Genomic DNA, 13,336 nt, shown 5'->3' with positions numbered 1-13,336 from the left:
AGAAGTTCTACAAATCTTTTAAATTGCGCTTCGGTGTTTGATTTAGCTAATCTCTGAGGATAAGGAATTGGTGGCTTATAAGGCGGTGGTGGAACATAAGGTTTCTCTTTTTCAGGTTCCACTTCGTTATTGTTCTCATCAGTCTTAGCAGTTTGTTCGTCAGTTGTTTTCTTTTGGGTTTCCTTTGGCTCTTGTTGTGACATGGGCGCGTTTTGAGTTCTAGGATCTATGGGTCCATCGTAATTCGTTCCACTTCGTAGTGTTATTGCGTTCGCATGTCCTTTAGGATTAGGTTGTGGTTGAGCAGGAAACGTGCCAGCAGGGGCAGCAGTAGGTGCTTGTTGTTGGGCTACTTGTGAGATTTGAGTTTCTAACATTTTGTTATGAGTAGCTAAAGCATCTACTTTGTTCGATAGTTGTTTTAGTTTCTCGCTGTTGTGGATGTTTTGGTTCAGGAAGTCCTTATTGGTTTGTTGTTGGGAAGCTATAAAGTTCTCCATCATGATTTCTAGATTTGACTTCCTAGGGGTATTTTGAGCAGCTACAGGCGCTTTTTGGTAGCCAGGTGGTACAGCAGGTGCTTGTCCAGGCGCGTACAACGCAGTGTTGTTCTTATAAGAAAAGTTCGGGTGGTTTTTCCATCCAGGGTTGTACGTGTTAGAATAAGGGTTTCCTTAAGCATAGTTTACTTGATCAGATGGGACTCCAGTCAAGAGTTGACATTCGGCAACTACATGTCCAGTCAATCCACAAATCTCGCAGTTAGGTGTTACAGCAGCAGCGGTGGCTGAAGGAGTGATGGTTAAGTTCTCGATCTTTTGAGTTAAAGCATCTACTTTAGCATTAACGCGGTCTATACCACTTACTTCGTACATTCCTCCTTTGGTTTGGGCTTTCTATAGAGCGGCTCGTTCTCCACCCCATTGGTAATGATTTTGTGCCATGTTCTCTATGAGTTTGTATGCTTCATCATGGGGTTTGTCCATTAATGCTCCGCCAGCAGCGGCATCTATAGTCATTTTAGTGTTATATAAGAGACCACCATAGAAAGTATGGATGATCAGCCATGGTTCGAGTCCATGATGAGGGCATATTCTAAGCATGTCCTTGTAACGTTCCCAAGCTTCGAAGAGTGATTCGTTATCTTTCTGGGTAAATCCCTTGATTTGACCTCTATGCATAGCAGTTTTGCTAGGCGGAAAGTATCTCGCTAAGAATACTCTCTTCAATTCGTCCCATGTAGTTATGGAATTGGAAGGCAGGGATTGAAGCTACGCTCTAGCTCTATCTCTCAAGGAGAAAGGAAAGAGACGTAATCGAATAGCTTCGGGACTAACGTTGTTGGCTTTGACAGTGTCGGCGTATTGCACGAACACAGATAAATGGAGGTTAGGGTCGTCTACAGGGCTTCCAGAGAATTGATTCTGTTGAACAGCTTGGACCAGCGAAGGTTTCAGTTCGAAATTGTTTGCCTCAATCGCAGGTGGTGCGATACTTGAATGCGGTTCAGCGCGCGAAGGAGCGGCATAGTCTCTAAGAGGACGAATAGCAGCCATCTCTAACTTCGGGATAATTTGATTGATTTGATCAGTAAAAGTCAATTCCTGATTAATAGGAATTGGTGCTACTTTGGGAAGATTGCGAGCTCGACGTTTGACGTTAATGAAACGTTCGATCTCGTTAATTCGTTGTATTAAATCTCCTCCTTGTGAACGAGTATTTGGCATACAATCGTTCAGAAAGAAAAGGAAGAATTGTCCTAGTCTCTACGGTGTAACAGTGAGTTACGATATCGACTTAAATAGTCCCCGGCAACGGCGCCAAAAACTTGATCGCGACTTTACGTGTCTATAAATCTGATGACTGCAAGTGCACAGTCGTGTCGTGTAATTTTAAAAGATATCGAATCCACAGGGACTATGAATCGATCTACCGTTATCTAAGGTTACTATGTAAAGCTAGGGCTACTAAAATTTTGATTGTTTCTAAGGGAGAGTGATAGTGAGAAATAAAGAATATAATAAAAGACAGGTATCAGTATGTATTTCGTTTAACTTAAGGTAATCCGAAGGTCCATTGGCTTTTGCATAATTTAACTAAAAATCTTTACTAATTAAATTGATTAAAAATCCTCGTCTCAAACTTTCACTCTGTTGATTCAGATTACTATCCTAATCCTAATGTACGCTTTCGCCATCCCATTAGATTTTAGAAGAGCTTTTTGGAAACAACGCAATTAATAAAATGCCTATTTTATGAAGTTGTTATCTATTTAAATCTCCTAATCTCAAACTTTCGCTCTATTGACTCGGAACATGCTAATATCCCAAACGTACGCTTCCGCCATCCCGCTCGGGTGTAAAAACAATTTTTGAAAATAAATAAGTCCCAATTAGTTTTAATACGCTTTCGCCATCCTTAAAACTAATGTCCTATGTCTACTATCCAGTTAAAGATCTCAAACTTTCGCTCTATTGATTTTAACCTTTGACCGTCTTAACCCCTCAAACTTTCGCTCTATTGGTTTTAAGACTTACTAATTAAATTAGACATATAAACCAAAAATAAGTGATATTTAATAAAACATAATTAAGCCAATTTATTTCGGATCCCTACGGTTAACTTACTTTACATACCGACACCTTAGTAATTTAGCCAGACATATTAATATGGTTAAACATGCATAAACAAATTCGGTTTATAATAATAGGCATGTTAATAGGCATACAATATATCATGCAAATAAAAATATAAATGAGGCGGTAAATATTAAACCTGAATTAAATAAATGGCAAGTAAATCTTCAAGTATCGAACCTCCACCACAAGTTGGCTGGATCGTTCTTCGGAAGTTAAACGGGCAGAAAATAAAACAAGGAAATAAAAACGATAAATCTAACGTAAGGCTAGATTTATAAAAAGTTCACAACAATTTCCGGTGTAGAAATCGTTGTGAGAAAATAAGTGTTTGAATGAAAGCAGAATAAAAAATATGATTCGCGGTACAATTTCGGCAGCACTTCGTTAGCAGGAAATCGGACTCTTTGGAAGTGAGGTAGCAGGTTCTATTTATAGGAGAGGTTTTGCTGTGACGTTGCGTGAAAAGAGGAGACTTTGCAGACTGGGTGTGGAGACGTGCGTCTCCGATTCTTCAGGAAGACTGGGTGCAGGACTTGAGACGTGCGTCTCAAGTGGAGAAAATCTAGGAGCAGTTGGAGACGGGCGTCTCCTCTTGGTGACGTGGCAGAAGAACGTTGGAGACGTGCGTCTCCACTTGCTGGGAAGGTTTGGGCCACGCGCCTTTGGTTCCATAGTGGGCTGAACTGTCTCTTTTGGGCCTTTTGGGTTCTAATTGCACCCCTCTTTCACTTCAGCACTCCTTTTTCATCCTTTAGGCATAAATATTGGTCATTTAAGCTCCATTTTCTTTCCTTTTCGCAAATAGTCGTAATTAGAGTGTAAAACCTGAAACAAAGCAAATACTCGCGTAATATCATAATAAATTAACATATTAAATGGAAAATGCTATAAATATCTATGGATTTCAAGCTAAATATACGATATAAAATCGTGTTATCAAATTCCCCCAGACTTGAACCTTTGCTTGTCCTCAAGCAAAATAATAAGATAAAGATAAATGAAACACACTTCCACCACGTCGCTCGGTCATACTCAGCTACATTGTGTTTTTGTTTGAAAATAATGTTGCAGATTCAAATAATAAACTTATAGTAGCGACACTAGACAACTCCCAGTATGCATACCAATCCGAATCATGCCATTATAGCTCGACCTTTTGACTCGTCATCATGTTTTACCCTTTTCATTCGCGCGCAATCACATTAAGCCCATTATCTTGACACGCACATAGCAGAGTAGTCGGTTAGTGACTATGATCCTTCTCATGGAGTTCTGGCACAATATGTGGTATACTCCTTAGCATTCACTTGTAGATTGTGGGGAATCAGACAATAGTCCTTCCTACCAAGTTCAGTACCAGATGACTTCTGAACCAATCGACAATGAGTTTTTAAATTCTTTGTATTTGAGATTTGCGACCGTTAGGTTAAATGATCTTGTGAGGATCACCTTACTTAGTAGGCACATTTCTTATTATGGTTAAGTACATAATTATTATTATGAGGATCATACACTTATGTTCATCGACTCTCTGCGTAGTTTGTATCTAAGACGGTGCCGACTGCTAGAATAAACTACTAAGGGTTACCTCAAAAATTAAAGTCGATGGTTTTGGTATAACGGGTATTCAAATTGGTTACGCATACTTGGGGGTTTTAGAGTGTTGGGACAATAAGGGTATTGACTTGAATCAATTTCTATGCGTTGAGTGTTTGAGTAGCTTCGTATTTCTCAAACGTGTGGGGTTTGCGTTTATCGTTTAAGAGCAAAATTTTTGTTATGGCTCAAGAAAATGGAAGAAATTGAAATAACTACGGAATTATAAAGATAAGACTTGAAATTCCATAAATATTCTTTATTGAATTAGAAAAACATTACAAGGAAGGGAAATAAACTAAAAGGAAAGGAAACTAAAGCAAGTAATACGACTCCCCCAGACTTAGATGATGCAATGTCCTCGGTGCATGAGAACTACTCCTCAGTGTTGCGGTTGCGAGAACTGCTTGTGCCTCTTGTACGAACACGGCGACGTCTATCAATAGGAGAGCCATTCACACGAATGTTAAGATCATGCAATTGTGTAGCAATTTCAGTGTATTGGCCTTCGTTCCTAATAGCATAGTCACGGTGCTCCTGTTGCATCTCTCGAATAAGCCTCAGTGTTTCATTTTGATTAGTCTGCATAGTTTGAAATAGGTGGTCTTGTCGTTGAATTGCAGCATACATGGCTTCAAGAGTGATAGGTGGAGGGTTGTTTTGAGGAGGTTGGTTGACATCAGCTTGTCCTTGGTTGAGTTCTTCTTCATTTGCATCCACAGGTTCATTAGGATGTTCAGGTTGGTTATCTTGAGGATTGTCTTCAATGAGCCTCCAACGTTGAACATAACGGATGTTGATTCCTTCGGGGCACGGAAGGATGACATAAGGAATAAGAACTTTGTTGACGACCAAAGTGTATCGGCCATCATGGCGGGGTGAAACCAAGTGGGAGTCACGGCAGTAGGTGAGGTCGAGTGACTGAGCAGGCTTCATGAGATGTGAGAGGGAGAGGAGCTCATCACCAAGACCTAAAGCACAGGCCAAGGAAGTAATAATTCTGCCAAGCAAGAATGGGTTTGTAGCGGGGGCGTTGACTAAGCCTGGGATGTGTTGGAACATAAACGGTGCGGCATTGAAACGGATATTGTTCAGCGCACAGTAAAGGAAAAATAGTTCATTTTGGTTTACCTTGTGATTGTTAGATCTCGCAAAAATAGTATGCCCCAAAACACGTTGAAAATAACGTTTAGCGGGGTTTTGAATGTGAGAAGCATGGAGAGCTCTCCAACCGGTAGGAATTTCGCCAGTGAGATTGAACCAAAATTCAAAAGCGAGTTCCTCCCAAGATCGACCATTGAGTTCTTGAAAGATTGAGCGGTGAGCATTTGGTGCATGATTAAAATGCAAATATGAAGCTACGACATCTTGATCTAGAGTATATTCACGGTTGAACATCCGAAATTGGATGCTACCGGTTGAGAGTGGTTGATTAGAGGGAGTGTCGTAGTTGAAAGAACTCAAAAATTCTAAGACGAGCGGCTCATAAGTAGGGACGGGTTCGGTACAAAGATGGTGTAGGCTAGATTTAGTGAGTAAACGTGTCACACCATCAATGAGACCCAGAGTTTCTAGACACTCGGTGTTCACAAATTTTGTGGGAACAACCGAACGTTCGTAGAAGGCGACATATTTTGTTCGTTGAGCATCATTGTCGTCATCTCGGAAGATAATATTTGAAAGGTCGGGAGGTGGTCTCTCGGGACGCTCGCTACGGATGAATGAACGTGGAGGCATGGTGAGTATAAAAATGAAAAATAGAAATGGAGTGTAGAAGAATAGAGAATGGTATGAAGGTTGTGAAGAAGAAGAGTGGTGGTGGTGTGGTTTTATAGTGAGGTTTGAAAATGGTGTGGTTAATGGAGAATTAAAATGGATTAATGGTGGTGTTTGAAGTTTGAATGGAGTAGAGAATTGGGAAATGAATAGAGTTAAAGAGGTGAATGATGGAGGATGAATGAGGTTTATGGTGTTTAAATGGAATAAATAAGGGGAAGAATGAGGAAGATTGAAAGATGAATTTTGAAATTCAAATTCAAAATTCAAAATGGGAGTTAGGTGGTGTTTCTGCGTGGTCAACAATGCAGACTGCTGCCCCTGGGAGATGCGCGTCTCAGGCAGTCAGTCTGCTATGGGACAGAGCATGGAGACGGGCGTCTCCTGTCCCTTGAATGATGCCTTCTGGTCCCACATAGATGGAGACGTGCGTCTCCTGCTGTAGGCAAGGGGTTTCACGCACGCAAAGGACCAGACAGTGCTGACAGACACCATTAAATGTCCATCAGTTGAGAGCAGTGTCGAATTTTAATACTATTAACAGCAAAAGTGATAAACAGGCAAATATATAGCAGTCAATAGCAGTGTAATATAACACAGTAGCAGTAATCAAAAGAATATTGCATTTAAAATTAAACCGGTACTGAGTGTTGACATAAGCAGAATGTAAAATGCAGAAAAATGAAAATCTAAACTTATGAATAAAAATTGCTAAAACTAGAAATAAAATCTTATAATCTAAACGGTAACATCTAGCCACGTCTATTGGTGTGCTCATTAGACTGAATGTGTTTGAAAACTTCGTCGAACTGAGCATTTACGGTGTCGATAAAATCGAAGAACTGCATTTGCAAAGTGTGTAGCTCGTTGCGCACATGTTGGACATCTTGTTGTAGTGCAGTGATGGCTTGCTCGTGTGTGTTCAGGTTAGGCGTTCTTTGATTCACCGATGCGGTGGATGTAGCGGGTTGTTGTTGCTCGAGCTCGACATCAGTCATATCAACAGTGTAATCATCAACAGAATCTTCAGAACGAGTTTCAGGCTCATACTCAGATATAGGTTCATCTACAGAAAGAGGTTCATAATCAGGAATGGGTTCATCTTCAGGATTAGGTTCATAGTAACCAGGAGGAGTGTCAGGCTCAGATTCTGATACATGCATTTCCTCATCAAAATGTTCATAGGCTTGAGGGGTTTCAGGTGAGGGTTCTCTCTCGGGAATCTGATCATAGAAAAGCCAGTTGGCAGGGTTGTGCACACTCGTCCTAGGACTCGGTAAGGTGAACTGATCCAATACTTTGTTATCAATGAGTAAATCAAACTGATCAGGTCCAAGGTTACCGATGATACCTCGGTTAAAGCAGAAGTGAATGTCCATAGAGTTGTGGGAACCAAGAGGTGTCAATCTAAGCAAAGGTACTCTCATTCCTATAGCATTAGCAATCATAGTGACGAATCCGCCGATCCTAATAGGTGAAACTTCGTCATGCGTGATGCGCTCGAAGTTTGTTAGCATGAATGCGATGGCATTGACCGGGCGATTCTGAGAGGTACAAAACATGATAAATAACTCTTCTCTAGAGACTTCAGTGACATTATCGGGTTTTCCAAAAATGTAGTGAGCGAGGATCTTATGGAAGTATCTGAAAGCGGGGTTATGGATGTTCTCAGATTGAAATTCATTCTCTTCAGGGTTATCGTTTCCAGTGATCTTGCCCCAATACCGTTCCAACTCCCAGTAAGCAAGATTGTCTTCAGCTACTGTGGTGTATGCATCTGATCCATGAGGTAGTTCTAGCATTTCAGCAAAATCTCGGATGCAGAAATTAAATTCCATACCAAAGAGTCTAAAGAGAATAACTCCTTTTCTCAGTCCTTGTCCACAGTTTGGAAGATAGGTCAGGGAGCTCAAGAATTCCAGAGTGAGCTTCCGGTAAGTACTAAATTTGCGGAACAGGTGAGAACCAGTCCAACCAATTTGGTTTAGCAGGTGTAGGACGCTTTCTTCGATACCAAGTTTCACCATAGTTGGTTGGTGAGGGTAGCAAGTCAAATCCATGTGTCTTTCAGCCAGCTTATTAAATCTTGCTTCTTGTCCTCTACCACGGAACACAACTTCCATATTATCGACTTCTTGCATCGTAGTTAGTAGTTAAATGAAAAACCTAGAAGTTGAAAATATTAAGATTAAGTTAGAACTAGGCTAGTGTCGATTTTAAAAATAAAATAAAATAAAATTAAGTAACAAGTTATAATAATAAATATAATTATAAAAAGGAAATATTTTCTCGAATTAAGATAGCAGTTATAATTATAATAATTATTATAAGATGTATGAAAAAAGTAAAAAATGATTAAAATTAGAATAATTAAAAATAGAATAGATTATTTAAATGAAAATTAAAAGGTTAAAAATAAAAATAAAATAAAAGAATAAATAAATGTGGGTTGTCTCCCACCAAGCGCTTTGTTTTATGTCGTAAGCTCGACGATTTAAAAATAGAAAACTATTTTTTCGAAAGAGCAGGCAGTTCGTCAAGTTTAAAAACTTCGATGTTTTCATCGTGTTCGAGATGATGGTAATACTTAAGACGTTGCCCATTTACGACAAAAGGTTTGACGGTTTCTCCTTTGATTTCTATCGCTCCACTCGAAAATATGTTAGTTATTTCGAAAGGGCCAGACCATCTAGATCGTAACTTACCAGGAAATAATTTTAGTCTAGAATTAAATAAAAGTACTTTATCGCCTATGCTAAAATTTTTCCTAGATATACGCTTGTCGTGCCATTTTTTCGTTCTCTCTTTATAGATTTTGGCGTTTTCATAAGCGTCTTGTCTAAGTTCTTCTAATTCGTTTATGTCTAGAAGTCGTTTCTCACCAGCGGCAGTGTAGTTTAGGTTTAAGTTCTTAATGGCCCAATAGGCTTTATGTTCTAACTCTACCGGGAGGTGGCATGATTTTCCATAAACGAGTTTGAATGGGGTAGTTCCTATTGGAGTTTTGAAAGCTGTTCTATAAGCCCATAAAGCTTCATTTAGCTTGGTTGACCAATCTTTCCTAGATATAGCAACAGTTTTCTCTAATATTTGTTTTATTTCGCGGTTAGATACTTCTACTTGTCCGCTTGTTTGTGGATGGTATGGTGTGGCTATTCGATGATTCACTCCATATTTTCGAAGGAGTTTCTCAAGTATTCTTGAAATGAAATGGGAACCACCATCGCTAATTACCAGTCTAGGCACACCGAACCTAGGAAAGATGACGTTTTTGAAGAGTTTGATAACTACTCGTGTATCGTTTGTAGGAGAAGCGATAGCCTCTATCCATTTTGAAACGTAATCGACGGCTACGAGTATATATTGATTTCCAAACGACGACGGAAACGGACCCATAAAGTCTATTCCCCAGACGTCAAATATTTCTACTTCAAGAATGCCCTTTTGAGGCATTTCATCGCGTCTCGAAATGTTTCCGGTTCGTTGGCATCTATCACAGTTTATTACAGCAAAATAAACGTCTTTCCACAGGTTGGGCCAGAAAAGTCCAGATTGAAGGATTTTGGCGCAGGTTTTAGATGTGCTATGGTGTCCTCCACACGGTGCAGAATGGCAGTGTGTTATTATGCTTCTTATTTCTTCCTCGGGTACACAACGTCTAAAGATTCCATCGGGGCCTCTTTTGAACAGGAGTGGGTCGTCCCAATAGTAATGTTTTAGGTCATGGAAGAATTTCTTCTTCTGTTGGTAACTTAGATCAGGAGGAAGCACACCAGCAGCTAGGTAGTTTACGAAATCTGCATACCAAGGTGTGTCAGAGCGGGCTAAAGCTATTTCTGCTAATTCGTTGGTTTCAGAGTTTGGACGGTATGGTTCGAATTCATTAGCTTCTAATTGGGCGATGAGTCTTTCATAAGGGAAATCATCGTCAATTGGTACTTGTTCGGGTTTTAGATTTTCCAATCGAGAGAGGTGATCTGCTACGACATTTTCAGTACCCTTTTTATCTTTAATTTCCAGGTCGAACTCTTGTAGTAACAAGATCCATCTCAAAAGTCTTGGTTTGGCGTCCTTTTTGGTTAGGAGGTACCTAATGGCGGCATGGCCAGTGTATATGATTATTTTGGCTCCTACCAGGTAAGAACGGAACTTGTCTAGTGCAAATACCACGGCTAATAACTATTTTTCTGTCGTGGCATAATTCATTTGAGCTTCGTCTAGGGTTCTACTCGCATAGTATATGACATGTAGTTTCTTATCTTTTCTTTGCCCTAGAACGGCTCCTACAGCATAATCACTCGCGTCACACATTATTTCGAAAGGTTCATTCCAGTCGGGAGGTTGCATAATTGGCGCAGAGATTAATGCTCGTTTAAGCGTTTGAAATGCTTCAGTGCATTTATCGGTAAAAATGAATTCGGCGTCTTTCATTAGTAGTTCAGTTAAGGGTTTTGTGATTTTAGAGAAATCCTTAATGAAACGTCGGTAAAAACCAGCGTGTCCCAGAAAACTTCTTATTTCTCTAACGGTTTTGGGAGGTTGAAGGTTTTCGATAATTTCGATTTTAGCTTTATCTACTTCGATCCCTCTATCGGATACGATGTGTCCAAGTACAATTCCTTGTCGAACCATGAAATGGCATTTTTCCCAATTAAGAACTAGGTTAACGCTTACGCATCGTTTAAGTACCAGTTCAAGGTTCTCTAAACATGTTTCGAAACTTCCTCCACAGACAGAGAAGTCGTCCATAAAGACCTCCATTATTCCATCTAAGAAGTCGGCAAATATTGCCATCATGCATCTTTGGAAGGTCGCGGGTGCATTGCATAGTCCAAAAGGCATTCGTCTATAAGCGAATGTACCATAAGGACAGGTAAACGTGGTCTTCTCTTGGTCGTCAGGGTGGATAGGAATTTGGAAAAATCCGGAGTATCCATCTAGATAACAGAAATGCGAGTGTTTAGCTAGGCGTTTGAGCATTTGATCTATGAAAGGTAAAGGGAAATGGTCTTTTCGGGTAGCTTTGTTTAGCTTCCTATAGTCAATGCATATTCTCCATCCAGTTTGGGTACGTTGCGCTACAGATTCGCCTTTTGCGTTAGTGATTACAGTAACTCCTCCTTTCTTTGGTACGACATGAACAGGGCTAACCCATTTACTATCGGATATAGGGTATATTATTCCAGCTTCTAGCAGTTTTTGGATTTCCTTTTTAACCACATCGCTCATAATAGGATTTATTCGCCTTTGATGTTCCCTAGAGGTTTTATTATCGTCTTCGAGCATAATGCGGTGCATACACAGAGAAGGGCTTATACCTTTCAGATCTGATATGTTATATCCTAAAGCGGTCGGGTATTTTCTTAGGACATTAAGTAATTTTACAGTCTCGGTTCGTCCTAAGTTGGTGTTCACTATAACTGGTCGGTTTAGCTCTTCGTCTAGAAATTCGTATCTAAGATCGGTAGGAAGTGTTTTCAGCTCTATAGCAGGTTTCTTAGGTCCAGGTATAGGATCGGGAGTTAAAGCTAAGCATTCACTCAGGTGGTCATCTTGATATTCCTCACGCCAGTTGTCATCTTCAAGAATTGGCGGCATAGGAATTCTTAGGATCTCGGTTTCCTTATTTGGTTCAGATTTTATTTCTTTGACACACTCGTTGATTATGTCAGCAGAACAGCATGTGTCAATTATAGAAGGTGCTTTTAGGAATTGGGAAAGGATAAATTCTATTTTCTCTTCTCCTACTTCGAAAGTAAGCTTTCCTCGCTTTACGTCTATAATTGCACCAGCGGTTGCTAAAAATGGTCTTCCTAATATGATCGGGATGTTAGAATCTTCTTGGATATCCATAATGATGAAGTCAGTTGGGATGTAGAATTGACCTACACGAACAGGGATATTCTCTAACATTCCTATAGGGTATTTTACTGAACGGTCAGCTAGTTGAAGAGACATTCTCGTTGCTTTAAGCTCACCTAGATTTAGTTTCTTACAGGTTGAAAGAGGCATCAAACTAACACTAGCTCCTAAATCGCACAAGGCTTTCTCTATAATGGTTTTACCTATTACGCAGGGTATAGAGAAACTACCAGGGTCTTTCAGTTTTGGAGGCATGTTATTTTGGATGATAGCGCTACATTCAGCGGTAAGTGTTACGGTTTCGTTATCCTCGAGTTTCTTTTTGTTTGATAAGATTTCTTTTAGGAATTTAGCGTACGAAGGCATTTCAGTTATGGCTTCTGTGAATGGTATGGTTATGTTTAATTGTTTCAGAAGTTCTACAAATCTTTTAAATTGCGCTTCGGTTTTTGATTTAGCTAATCTCTGAGGATAAGGAATTGGTGGCTTATAAGGCGGTGGTGGAACATAAGGTTTCTCTTTTTCAGGTTCCACTTCGTTATTGTTCTCATCAGTCTTAGCAGTTTGTTCGTCAGTTGTTTTCTTTTGGGTTTCCTTTGGCTCTTGTTGTGACATGGGCGCGTTTTGAGTTCTAGGATCTATGGGTCCATCGTAATTCGTTCCACTTCGTAGTGTTATTGCGTTCGCATGTCCTTTAGGATTAGGTTGTGGTTGAGCAGGAAACGTGCCAGTAGGGGCAGCAGTAGGTGCTTGTTGTTGGGCTACTTGTGAGATTTGAGTTTCTAACATTTTGTTATGAGTAGCTAAAGCATCTACTTTGTTCGATAGTTGTTTTAGTTGCTCGCTGTTGTGGATGTTTTGGTTCAGGAAGTCCTTATTGGTTTGTTGTTGGGAAGCTATAAAGTTCTCCATCATGATTTCTAGATTTGACTTCCTAGGGGTATTTTGAGCAGCTACAGGCGCTTTTTGGTAGCCAGGTGGTACAGCAGGTGCTTGTCCAGGCGCGTACAACGCATTGTTGTTCTTATAAGAAAAGTTCGGGTGGTTTTTCCATCCAGGGTTGTACGTGTTAGAATAAGGGTTTCCTTGAGCATAGTTTACTTGATCAGATGGGACTCCAGTCAAGAGTTGACATTCGGCAACTACATGTCCAGTCAATCCACAAATCTCGCAGTTAGGTGTTACAGCAGCAGCGGTGGCTGAAGGAGTGATGGTTAAGTTCTCGATCTTTTGAGTTAAAGCGTCTACTTTAGCGTTAACGCGGTCTATACCACTTACTTCGTACATTCCTCCTTTGGTTTGGGCTTCATCATGGGTAATGATTTTGTGCCATGTTCTCTATGAGTTTGTATGCTTCATCATGGGGTTTGTCCATTAATGCTCCGCCAGCAGCGACATCTATAGTCATTTTAGTGTTATATAAGAGACCACCATAGAAAGTATGGATGATCAGCCATGGTTCG

The 13,336-nt window shown here is 40.1% G+C and overlaps 1 non-coding gene across 1 annotated transcript; it reads left to right on the top strand.

Moving 5' to 3' along the window:
• The first annotated feature begins 1,074 nt into the window (after nt 1-1,074).
• On the top strand, nt 1,075-1,181 carry LOC131645383 (small nucleolar RNA R71). The gene has a single exon (XR_009297008.1). It is a non-coding gene; the product is annotated as a small nucleolar RNA R71 (small nucleolar RNA).
• The last annotated feature ends 12,155 nt before the right edge of the window (nt 1,182-13,336 follow it).

The sequence above is a fragment of the Vicia villosa genome, linkage group LG1, assembly GCF_029867415.1.
Source record: "Vicia villosa cultivar HV-30 ecotype Madison, WI linkage group LG1, Vvil1.0, whole genome shotgun sequence".
NCBI lineage: Eukaryota > Viridiplantae > Streptophyta > Magnoliopsida > Fabales > Fabaceae > Vicia > Vicia villosa.
Note: the sequence above shows the minus strand (reverse complement) of the source record. Positions and strands in the feature narration are given on the sequence as shown.